The following is an 11,826-nucleotide window of genomic DNA, read 5'->3' on the forward strand; positions in this document are numbered from 1 at the left end:
ATTCCCCTATTAATTTTGTCAAAAGTTTCATACATGTGTCAAAAGCTAGTGACATATTTCTCCTGAAATGTTGCTCCACCAAATTAGTAAATGTTGCTGCATAAGCATTCTGATCCTGATTCAGCAAGTAACCAGCTACCTCAAGGTCTTCTAAATCAAGAACTTTGTGCTGATGGAAGAGCATTGTAAATGCCTGAGTTAATTTTAACCTACTGTACACATCTGCATTTCTTTCATACTTTCTCAAGCTTAGAATACATTAACTTTTATCTTCTTAAGGCAGAGAAATAAGTGTTCATATGTAGTGATAGTCCAGCCTGACACAGCCTGAATGACCCTCATGTTTTGTAAATTACATATAATCAGTGAAACTGGCTCTGATGTAAGAGATCCTTCGTTGAAAGATGGCCAAATATTGGCCTTGGGCATACAGAGTAGCAGTGCAAGGGAAATGGAGTACTAGAATTTGGGAACAAACAAACAACTTAGACCATAACAGAAGAGGTCAACAGAAGTTAACAAGAGACAGAAAATTATTTTGATTTAAATATGGAAATTGAATTATTGTATGAACCATGATGGAAGAGAAAACTGTTTTAGATGAGTAAATAATCTTTCTGTCACATTCTCTGAAGTATAGAAATACTGAATAACGTAGCTGGTATGTTGTTCCTATAAGTTTCTCTAGAACAATGCTGTACTTCCAAACAGGGACAGCCTGACCTCTTTAATGGAAGAGATCACTGTACTAGCACAGAGAGTAAATCACTTCCTTGGCTAGCTAGGCATGGTTTTCATTAAATCTGCCTCTTAACCCAAATTCTCCAAAGTTACAGGGGTTTAAATGCTTAGTGCATTAGAATCATGTTTTGGTCAGAGGATTCAGAGCTGCCTTTGGTGCTTCCTTAAGCTGCCTCAGCAAAGTGTGTGGTAGGCATGAGAGTGTGGGTTATGTTGTTCACTATGTTCTCTTTAATGCAGTGAGTGCCAGAAGTTAGGCTGGTCAAAACCAGAATTGGTTTTTGTGTTTGTCTTTTTTCTTTTTAAAATATAATTTCAAATTAATTGCTAACTTTCATGTTTTATTTTTTTTAACCCTTTCCACTCCCTATTTGAAATTTTAATTTAATTGGAATATGAAACAATATGAAGAAAATTCTCTTCAAAATGGTTTTGGAAACATTTGTTTCCATGGAACAATAAATAGGAACCACCTTTCTACCTTTCTAATAATTAACATTCCTTGCTGGGTGAATCAAGGTGTGTAAAATGCATTTGTTGGTGTCAAGGCAGCCCCCTCCAATCCCATAAGTAATGTTTCAGGGGAAATTTACCTGTCTGTCCTTGAATAATAGGCTGTCATATTAGCTAACATATTCAGGTGTCAAGAATCTGGATTGTTTAGATAATATTAAATCAAACAACTTGGGGACAAACCCAAAACACACCGATTAACAAAATAATATATTCAAATAAAAAATCAATTTATAACAGTCACACATGAAGTCTGATAAACAGAAGGGCTGATGTTATTTCCCTGCAAAGTACCTGGAGCCTAATCTTATTTTAAACTACAGATACGTCTCACAGTATCCTGCTATGTCATATAAATTGGATTTTCTGATCCTTTTTACACACGGTCATGGAAGGTGTGTAGGGAAAAGAGTAACAGGTGGCAGGGCACTGTTGTGAGACAACCTTGTTTAGACAACCTTAGTATTCAATTTAGAAGCTCCCAGAATAGAAAAGGTGGAGCCAGTATTTTATTACTGTGATGAAATAATGTATTTCATCAGCTGTAAACAAAATTAATCACATTTCTTATGATGAAATATGATGCAAATAGTTACTTTTGATTTTGAGAATGTCAGAAAATTAGAGTCCTGTTGCATTATGATTAATTGATTCAGAATGGTTCTTGCTGAGTAATTTTAAGCTTAATGAGAGTCCCTTCATTCTATTTGTTATCCATTCTCTTTTCACAGAAACCGTAATGGTCTCAGGTGAAAATTTAAACTGTGTTTCATAAAATATAGATCTTCTGAAAAATAAGTTATATTTCCAAGATTTATGAACACCTTTTAGAACAATGCAGTTTCAAAGAATTGAGATTGATTTATGTGTTTCAAAAAAGAAAAAGCTGTTCCAGTGAATTTGTACTTTTGCCTACCTGCAAGAACCAGAAGTGTAATCAGAGTGGTCTAATAAGAACTGGTACAAGACATGGCATACAGGCAATACCTCTGTAAGTCTGTATGCCAGCCTGAAATATGTCACATAGATGCACAGCACCCATCCTGTGCCCTGTTTCTGGCAGTTATCAGTAAACTATCATTAGCTAGTGATTAATTAAGGGAGGTACACCTGAAGTTGTTAGGACCAGTGGGCACTGGCAGGAACCGTGTTTACTTTTTTGCATATTTCATCTTGTCAAACTGCATTAGGATATAAGTTGTCATACTATCTTATCCTTTATGACAGTTGACAGGATCACACTGTGACACAATGCACATGGAACAGTGATACACAATATACCAAAATATGACGGCAAAGATGGGCTTTGGGAAAATTAAATCAAACATGTCTCTTGAAAAATGTACATGGAAACACACCGTGACCAGTAATTTGCATGAAACAGAAACACATCATCTTCCTCATGTTACATGAGCATGTGAATGCCACCAGGACCAGGATTGCACCTCAATCTCCTGTTACAGTCACTGTGAGTGGAGGAGACAGAGGAAATGCCAGCACGATACCAGTTGCACGGAGGCAACAGACTGTAGGTCTGTGGAGGTCCATCTCTATAGCACATAAAGAATATATAGTGTACTTCAAATATGCTGAATGAATATTTGCTTTCCACAGAACTGAGAGCAGGTGGAAATGGCGGGACTCAGTTTCTTGGCACTGTACTTAAGCCATGACTTTTGAGCTACAGACGTATACAGCTGCTCTGGAAGTCAGGCAACTCCACTCAATAGCTCCCAGGCTACTCAAAGGGATACTGTCCTGCTCTTGCAAGCTCACAATTGTATCTTGCCTCTCATGACTGGGCAGGAAACAGGAAGAGACGTAATTCTCACAAATTTTCAAAAGGGATGCAAATACTCCTAACCCTAAGCTGCTCAGTTATCATGTAATGCCCTTTGCCTTGTACATAATTTGATATTGCTAGTATTTGAAAACTGATGTAATGTGCAAGATCTACTTTACCTTGTTACCAAGGCGTGCAGTGATCTAACTGGTCTGTGTCTGTTCCTGGTCCACCCCAGCTGTCCCTGCAGAGTACTTTCTTAGGCATCCATCTGCACTCCCTCTTGTCAAATTCCATTTCACACAAGGAAAACTGTTTGATGTGCATAAATTTTCATTGTGATACATGTGATTACTATTGTTTACAGCTGATGAAATTCAAAGTTTTATTCACAGTAATTAGATATGAGCTCGGTCCTTTTCCGGGAGCCATTAAGCTGAATCCTAAAGCTGTTTAAAAGAGGTTGTCTCATAGCAGTGCCTGCATCAGCATCTAACAGAATTTAACACAGTTGAGGCTGAACTTTCCGGAAGTGGATTAACTTCATGCTTTCACCATCTGTACTTGTGGATGTGTTACTCCTCTCAGACCTGCTGAGCTGAAACCTTTTGCTACAGGAAGGAAGGACTTGTTTACCCTGCCCTTGCTCGTTTCTCCAGCCTGAGTGTGAAGAGATGCAAGCCCATTCCCTGAGCTTTGACTTTCTGGGGACAGCAGAAGCAATATGATCCCCTTTTCCTCTCCTGTCAGACACCACACTCTGCTAAACTGTGCCTACAATGTGCTTACCCTAGCTGAGAAATCCTCCTCCAGGAGATCAATTTTTGCAAATGGAATCATCCTGTGGCAGATGGAAATGATATGTTCAAAACAGCATCCCACACCCATTGGTAAATGATGCTCTTACATGTGTGAATTCATTATCTCTGTAGGGGCAATACAGAACTGAGTCATGACATAACCCAAGGTTATCTTTAAGGATGAGATGAAACTGCCAGGCATAATGCCTTGATTGATGAAGATAGAGCGTTGACAAATGAATATATGATCTGCTCAAATTAAAAGGAAATTCAATTCACAGGCTGAAACAGCATTTAGATACCATTAAGTATGAGATAGAAACTGACAAGTCACTAAATTCTTCAGTGAGAAGAGTGTCCTATCTGTGACTTTTCCGGCTTTTTAAAGTTTATCCTGCAGGTGTAATTATTTACCTACAGTTATCATGTGTGTTGTCATTTTCTCCTTTGTGACACAGTGTTTTAAAAAACGTCTTTTTTAGCATACACTCTACAAAAACATTCCTTCCCACAAATACAACATATTGCATTTAATATACTCCTGAATCATACAACATATATACCTGTAGATGTTTCCTCTATGTATTATTAATGTTTTGGTATGAACTGATCACACAAAACAAGAAAAAATAAGGAAGGCCTTTTGCAGAAGATAACCCTGCATAATATTTTGGTAACCAAGTATGCTTATTTTGTTAGTCTCTTTGTATATACATAGATCACACAATCACCCTACCAGTCTACTCACAGAAACTGTGTTTTGGTTTCAGAGAACCCATTATCACTGAATCACAGAATCATAGAATCATAAAATGGCCTGGGTCAGAAGGGAGCCTAAAAATCAACTACTTCCAACCCTCCTGCTGTGGGCAGGGACACTTTTCTCTCCCAGAGCCTCATCCAACCTGGCCTTGGACAATTCCAGAGATGTGGCATCCATAACTTCTCTGGTCAACCTATTCCAATGCCCCACTTGACCTTTGTTGCCCATGGACGCTGCTTTAGTGTATTGACTTGGTCCCTTTCTCTGTTTTTTAAAAATACTTGCTGTCATGCAATAACATTACCATACTCAAGGGCAAGGACAAGACTCTGGGCTTGTCTCTACATCCAATTCTGAGACTCCTGTTGGACAGAAGAGTAGAATTCCCAGCAATATAAAACCATTTCACACCAGAATTCCAGTAACTGAACTTTCAGAATGCATTGGGATGTGACTTTATATTAGTTATTGCATTTTTACTGTGAAAAATTGCATCTCATTCTTCCCTATTTTTATCTCTTGGACTTCTGTTGAATGTAAACAGAATTTGACACCCAGTTGCCTCTAAATAAGATCACAGATATTCCATTTTAGGCCTTGGAAACTTCATAAGTCAAGGAAGAAGGTCCTCACCCAAGTCAAGTTATTCCTGAGCATGTTAAATAAAGCCTGAACATTCATAGAAGACAGTGCTGGAACAAATATCTGACATCTCTGAATACATATTTGCCAGTGATGAAGAAGATGAAGTAGAAGATTTGGGGGGTTTTTTGGTATCCGTCTGGACATTTGTTTCCCTATCTGTTTCAATTCAAAATTTCCTAGCTCCCAAAGAAACAAGTCCTTGAATATATATATTTCTCCAAATTATTCTATGCTGATTAAATGGACTTTATGATTGAAAAATGTAGCTATTGTATAACAATTACTATTATCAATACTATTATTATTACTACTTTTTTTTACATCCTTATAAAAGTGTCTAGGGATTTAATTTTGGCAAAGAAGTGGATGTCTCTATGTCTCTAAGTGTGTATGTACATTATGCTAACAACCTTTCTGTCTGCTCTTACTCAGTTTAGAAGCATTTTTACTTTCAAGAGACAACTCTAACACTGTCATGAATAATAATATCAGTAATAATAAAACTTAAAATCTTTTTGTTAACTCCACTGTATAAGTCAGCACACTCAAATTACAACTGGAGTACAAGACACTTGGGGCTGACCTTATTCTTGATAGAGTTAGGGTCCTCTTAGAGTTAAAGGACATTCAAATTCATTCTCTTAAGGATTTAGATACACCCTTGAAAAAGATTCCAAAACAATATTGACCTACACAGTACTTTATTCTGAGGGACTTATTCTGAATCTGCTTTTTGTGTTGCTTCATATAAAAAATGTGTTAATGCACTGAAATTGCTGCATAGCTGCAGGAAAAAAGCACTTAAACCTAAAGGTGACATTGAGAAGCTAAACAAAAAGAAAGGGGATTTGAAGTGACAGGCAAAGGTAGAATAGCAAATATCTTGTTCAGAACCTGTTATTTTATGTATGGCCATTAGTTTCACAAGTGATGATTCAGTGGGAAGACTTTAATCAAGACTGGAACCCCTGAACACCAAGTGCCACAAAGCATGGACATGAAACACAGCTCCCACCTTAAACAACATCCCATACAGCTAACAAGTAAAAGTAGAGTGGAAGGAAGAAACGAAGCAAAACCAAGGCAGGATTCATACATTCCATGCTAATTTCATTACTTATGGCTACTGTCCTAGGATTTGACAAATCCATATATGTCAGTTGCCTGCCGAAACTGGCAAATTTCAAAACACCTAATTTATATCTGATAATAACAGTCAGTTATATGGTTTTTTTTAAATGTCTTAATTTTTCAGAGAAGTTAAGCACTCAGCTCCCAACATTTCCAAGTGAGGTAGTCTTCACAGGCCTTTCAGAAAGATCACCTTGATGTTTGCAGTGCTGCTGTAGCAATTACCTGATTTAAAAGAAGGTAGAAAACTTCATATACTGAAATGATCAGTGGAACATGCCCTGGCACCTACTGCCAGCTCCAGCAAACTAGAGCCACAACACTACAACACTACCACAATACCTAATGATGATCTTCCTATGTTATATTTGGACCCTGTGGTGGGGTTTACATAGAATAGCTACAGGTATTGAAAACCTACACTGCTCAATAAGCCAGAATGAAAAATTAATCATGGAAAAGTGGTACTTAGAAGTATTTTTCATCTCACCCAAAAGTAGAAGTCCAGAACTGGTCAGGTGAATTTCCATTTTACAGCAAGCTCTATCTGCATCTCAAAATCAGTTACTCCTTTCAGAAAACTAGTCCAGACTACCACTCCTGTGAACATTAACCCAAGCTTGCTACCCACTGGGTGACAAGAGTGCCTGAGTCTCCCTTGTGAATCTACTGCAAGGGGATTTAAATCGTGCAAGTGCTAATTTAATAATGATCCTATAAATAGATTGTGCATTACTCACTTGAAGCAATTCAGTACAGTACAAATCTAGGTCAGAATTATCTTAAATGAACTGTACCATTCTTGAAACAGAAACCTTATTTTTTCAGCTAATGAACAGTAGGTTGCATGTTAGAGGGTTTTTTAATAATTGGCAAAATACTCACAATTTTCCCCTTTTTACATACATAATACACACCTTGTGATTGCTGTGAACTGGAAGACCCCTTTTAAGGAGTGAGGGGAAAAATAAGCAGCACATTTGTCCAAAACTTCTTTTCCAGTTGCGCGGTAATTATGTATGTGTCACTGCCTTCAGATATTCACCACAGAGAATAAAGGCAATTAAAAGCTTCTTATGCCAGAGATATTTGTAGCTATTAAGAGGAGACTGTGGCCAATACGTGGTAATGAGACCTGTGCTACTAACGTGGAGGATTTTAACAAAGCAAAAGCTTTAAAAAAATCCATGTATGTTTTGGGCGAGAAGACAAAGAGCCAGAATGAGTCAGGATGTTTCAGCTTTTAGGATTTGGCAGGACAGGATGAGAGTGCTGTCATGGGCAGGGGCCTCTGAAGCTGCATGTGAGTAGATGGCATCGGTGGGTTAGGGAGCTACAGGCACCTGTTTGCCCTGGTATCCCATTTTTGGCCACTGTTCTGGCATCTGTGGAGAACAGAGGATCATACCAAGGTTCCCAGTGTGGTCATTGACCCTGTGGAAGTGGGACTCGGAGCAGACACCCTGAGTCTCAGAGCAGGAGGATGCCTTGAGCCACTCCACAGGAGCCACTGCTGAGGCTGTGTTACATGGGTGCTCTCAAACATGCCCCCCACTGTGGGGCAAGGATGGCTTGCTCTTGGTTCTCAGGCTGCTCAGAGACCCAGCCTGGAGGGGTTTCCAAAGAACAGGTACCTCCCGACTCTCTTCTGGTTAACCAAGCCAGGTTCACTCATCCTGTCATACTATTCAAACATGCTATTAGTGTTACAGTCCTGGGACAAGGCATCAGAGGCACGTGTTCCCCTTTCAAGCACAATGCTCTAACAGTCCTCTTTCTTGGTTTGCCAGATCACTGACTGGGGAACTCACATGAAATATTTGGAAAAGGGGCTTAAATCTCCTGGGCAGACAAAAGAGTGTAGGCCTTAGGACATCCATTTGCTGAAAAGACAATTTAACAATATGCACACTAGACAGAGAGTGATCATCACCACAGTCTTCTTTGGCTCTGTCTTAAAGGCAAGGGGAATTGCAGCTTCATTTTTGGCAAGGAATCCAGCCAACAAATCTTCACCCCAATATCATCTACAGGATGGAGGAGTTGGACGTGGACTTGCCAGGTCCCACACACTGGATTGATTATATGGATCTAGGCACATTATGGTTGCTTATGGTTGCAGCTGATCCAGCTGCATCCACCTGGAAAAAAAAAATCTCAGCACTTCAGGCTAACACAAGAGGAAACCCTTTTCAAGACTGCAGTTCTGGACTGGTGCACATTTTAGATTTGGCTCAAAGCCAACAAGTAACATGTCAACTCCTGATTTGTATTCCATTATAGCCAGCTCCCAGCAACAAAATTCTCACTAGCTTTAACTAGAAAAGGTTACAGCTCTCAGTATTGTTGCTTATTTCAGAGCTGTAATACCATGGATGACCTTGCCTTGTAATCTCATACAGGGGAAAAACACATTTATGCTGAGGCACCAATGGTAGAAGTGCCTGCTGGACAGGCCAATATTTTCCAAACCATGCTTGCTTAAAGCATAAATAAATGACAAATAAAATCAACAGATCCCTTTGTTGTGTAAAACTGGAATGGAAAAGAAAGCAGCCCAATTGATCACTGTTATGTTTGGTCTCTCTGGAGTCATTATGCCTGAGGAAAAAAAGAAAAACCCTATAAAAGCCAGAGTTGCATAATGCCCTTCGGGTTATGCTGCTTACAAAGAAAGATATGAATCACTGTTGTTTTTCTACCTGTGAGTTGGACCATTAGCTTTAAAACCTTGTAGAACAAATAAATGCCACTTTTGTTTCTGAAAACAACCTAATCTAACATAGAGCTAACATTTATTTTATTGCATGATAAAAGAAGCCAAGAAGGATAAATAAAAAGGAAAGAGGGAGAATGTGAATTTGAAGAAACGGGTAGGAAGAAATAGTTGATATTACTGAAAGAATGCTTTGGCTCTTAAATGATAAAGGTGGGAATGAGTATTTTTCTTTTGTTTATTGGCATAATCCCATGAAAAAGCAAGTACTCAGAATAGTACTGTCCTATCTTTAGAGACATATTTCATTTTGCCTTCTATGGAAAAGCTGAACAGAAGGGGAGGATCCTGGCTGCTGTCATTGAAGCTGTTTCAGTCAGAGTGAATAAAAAGCACAGCTGCCAGAAAAGATACATAGTCCAAATATTCATTTTCTCATTAAAATTGGGCTTTATTGCTAGTGGATGCAAATAGGCTGGGAGATTAATTTCTCCCTGCATTGAGAAACTAACAATGGAAAATGTCATTCTGGTATCAGTCAATACAAATAAAGCAAAGATTCCATCTCACCACCACAGAGAATGCAATGGTGCTGGTCCAAAGTTCACTGATACTACACCAGGGCCAATTTCGAAAAATTCTTAGTAGAATCCCTAGGAGAAATGTCATAATTGCAGAGGATTCCTCAGAAAAATAGATTAGTCACAATATTTTAAATATCTTTATCCTTCAGGTTTGAAGAATTTAAAGTAAAAATAAAGATCATAGTCAAGATAAGATTTTTAGAAAAGCCTTTATAACCACAGAAATATGTGATTGATACAAAACACAAAACCAATAAAAACCCTACTGCTGTTTAAATGGTCAAATTTGGCCAAGCTAGTTTAAGGTTAATATCTGCTTTTAGTCTACAATAAGCTCAGCAGGGGTGAGCTTTACATGGTTGTGAAATGAATTGCATGGCTGAACTATTGGCTTTCCCCACAGGGACTAGAAGTCGAGGACTGCTCTTTTCGTTGGCCACACACAATACAGGACAGAGGTGTCTCTGAGTTATCTCGCATTTAACAACCAGCTGCTAGCTGAGAATACAAAATTAGATGCCTACAATCATTAAAAAAGGAGAATTAGGTGACTCAGAGCAGCAATCCAATCAAACCCACATACTGCGCTGCCTAGGGCTAGGAAGTAAGAATAACTCTTCAGGCACACACCTGGGATGTGTGTCTGAAACTGTTCCTCTTCCTTCAGTCTGTTCAGCCTTCATGAAACATCTCTGTTCAGGGACAGCAGCACACCTTCCCCAGGTGGACACCTAGAGTCTTCCTTCAGTGAATTGAGTGCTGTCACTGAGACTTTCCTTTGGCAGTAGCTCACCGCCACTCACAGCTGGGGTGTGGGCTACAACCAACCCATGTGATGACATCACAGTCACAGGGCATGCACCCCATACAAACACTGGGGGGGGTGCAGTTCAGGAGCCAAACCCCTTTCTGGTAGTCAAAACTCACTCATATTTTTCCTCAATAAAGACAAAAATGGTAACAATATTACCTTGTCCACCTGAAGCAAATTAGTAAAGTATTACAGTCCTTCATCAACTCCCTCTCCTCCACTCACAGGCTAGATTACATTTCTCCTAGCCATAGTTACCTGGCCATTGCCCTCAGCTTTTCTCTTGCTGTATTTTCATCCTTTCCTGCCTAATATTGAACCACAGAGCCTTTTAGAGGATCTGTTTTCTCTGATAGATTTGCAATTTTGTCCCAGCAGAACAGCACAGTCAAAACTCAGCCATGGCAGGCCTCACCTGGGGCCAGAATTTCCCTGCTGGAGCTATCCTGTGTATAAAAACCAGGGAGGTGATCCAAGCACCAGAGCACTTTAGTTAGTATGTCAAAACGTGTCTGAAAGGTAAAAACGGAGAAAACCTTGTCATTGCGAGCAACACCACCTGCCTGGCCTTTTTGGATTAAATATCGGTATGGAAGCTACTTCAGGAACCCCCCAATAGCTCCTATTTGAGGTCTGGTATAATAAGGATAAAATTTAAGCCACCCCAAAGCACTCTCAGGGTTTGTTGAGTACCACAGATGTCCCCGTCGAGTTGGTTGGCCTGACTTGAGAGAAAAGCCGCTGCTACCCTCCCACAACCCGTTCCCAAGTGATGGCAGCAGCTGGGCTTAGTTAAACAGTTACCAAGCAAAAGTCATCTTCTGGCTCTGCTGTGAAAAAGCTTTTTCTAAATATTATTTCCACTACTTATTTAATTCTACTAAAAGGGCAAAACATTCTCTTGAGAATAATGCTTTGGCTCAGTCAGTCAGTCAGTAACGTGTTTTGAGTATTACTGGTCTATTTTAAGTGAGATTTATTATCTAGATCTTAATTTATTAAATCTGTAGGTTTTGCTTTATTTGTTTATATTTATTTTTTATGGAAAGGGAATAAATTCTCCTATAATTCACAGGCTTAAAAATAACTTATACAACACTATCATTTATTTTGAAGCCTACTTCATGGTGTATAAAAAAGCCTCTTCATGCTTTTGGAAAGTTACCACAAGAAAATCAAAGTCTTATAGGAAGAATCGTCTGCAGTGAAGACCAGTTTAAAAGCTCTGTGTTGTGAAGACAGGTTTTTATTTACTTCAGTTTGATTTAAAGACTTCTAGCAGTCTGTTCCCTACATCTTGTATTCGTCCTAAATTGTGGATTTCACTCGATGAAAAATC

The 11,826-nt window shown here is 39.0% G+C and overlaps 1 long non-coding RNA gene across 1 annotated transcript in view; it reads left to right on the forward strand.

The window, feature by feature from the left end:
• The window catches only part of LOC116442753, a 128,747-nt gene extending 122,980 nt beyond the window's left edge, over positions 1-5,767 (forward strand). Inside the window, exon 8 of the long non-coding RNA XR_004239636.1 lies at positions 2,639-5,767. This is a non-coding gene — a long non-coding RNA (uncharacterized LOC116442753). The remainder of the gene's footprint in view (positions 1-2,638) is intronic.
• Positions 5,768-11,826: the final 6,059 nt, after the last annotated feature.

Source organism: Corvus moneduloides, chromosome 4, assembly GCF_009650955.1.
Source record: "Corvus moneduloides isolate bCorMon1 chromosome 4, bCorMon1.pri, whole genome shotgun sequence".
Lineage (NCBI taxonomy): Eukaryota > Metazoa > Chordata > Aves > Passeriformes > Corvidae > Corvus > Corvus moneduloides.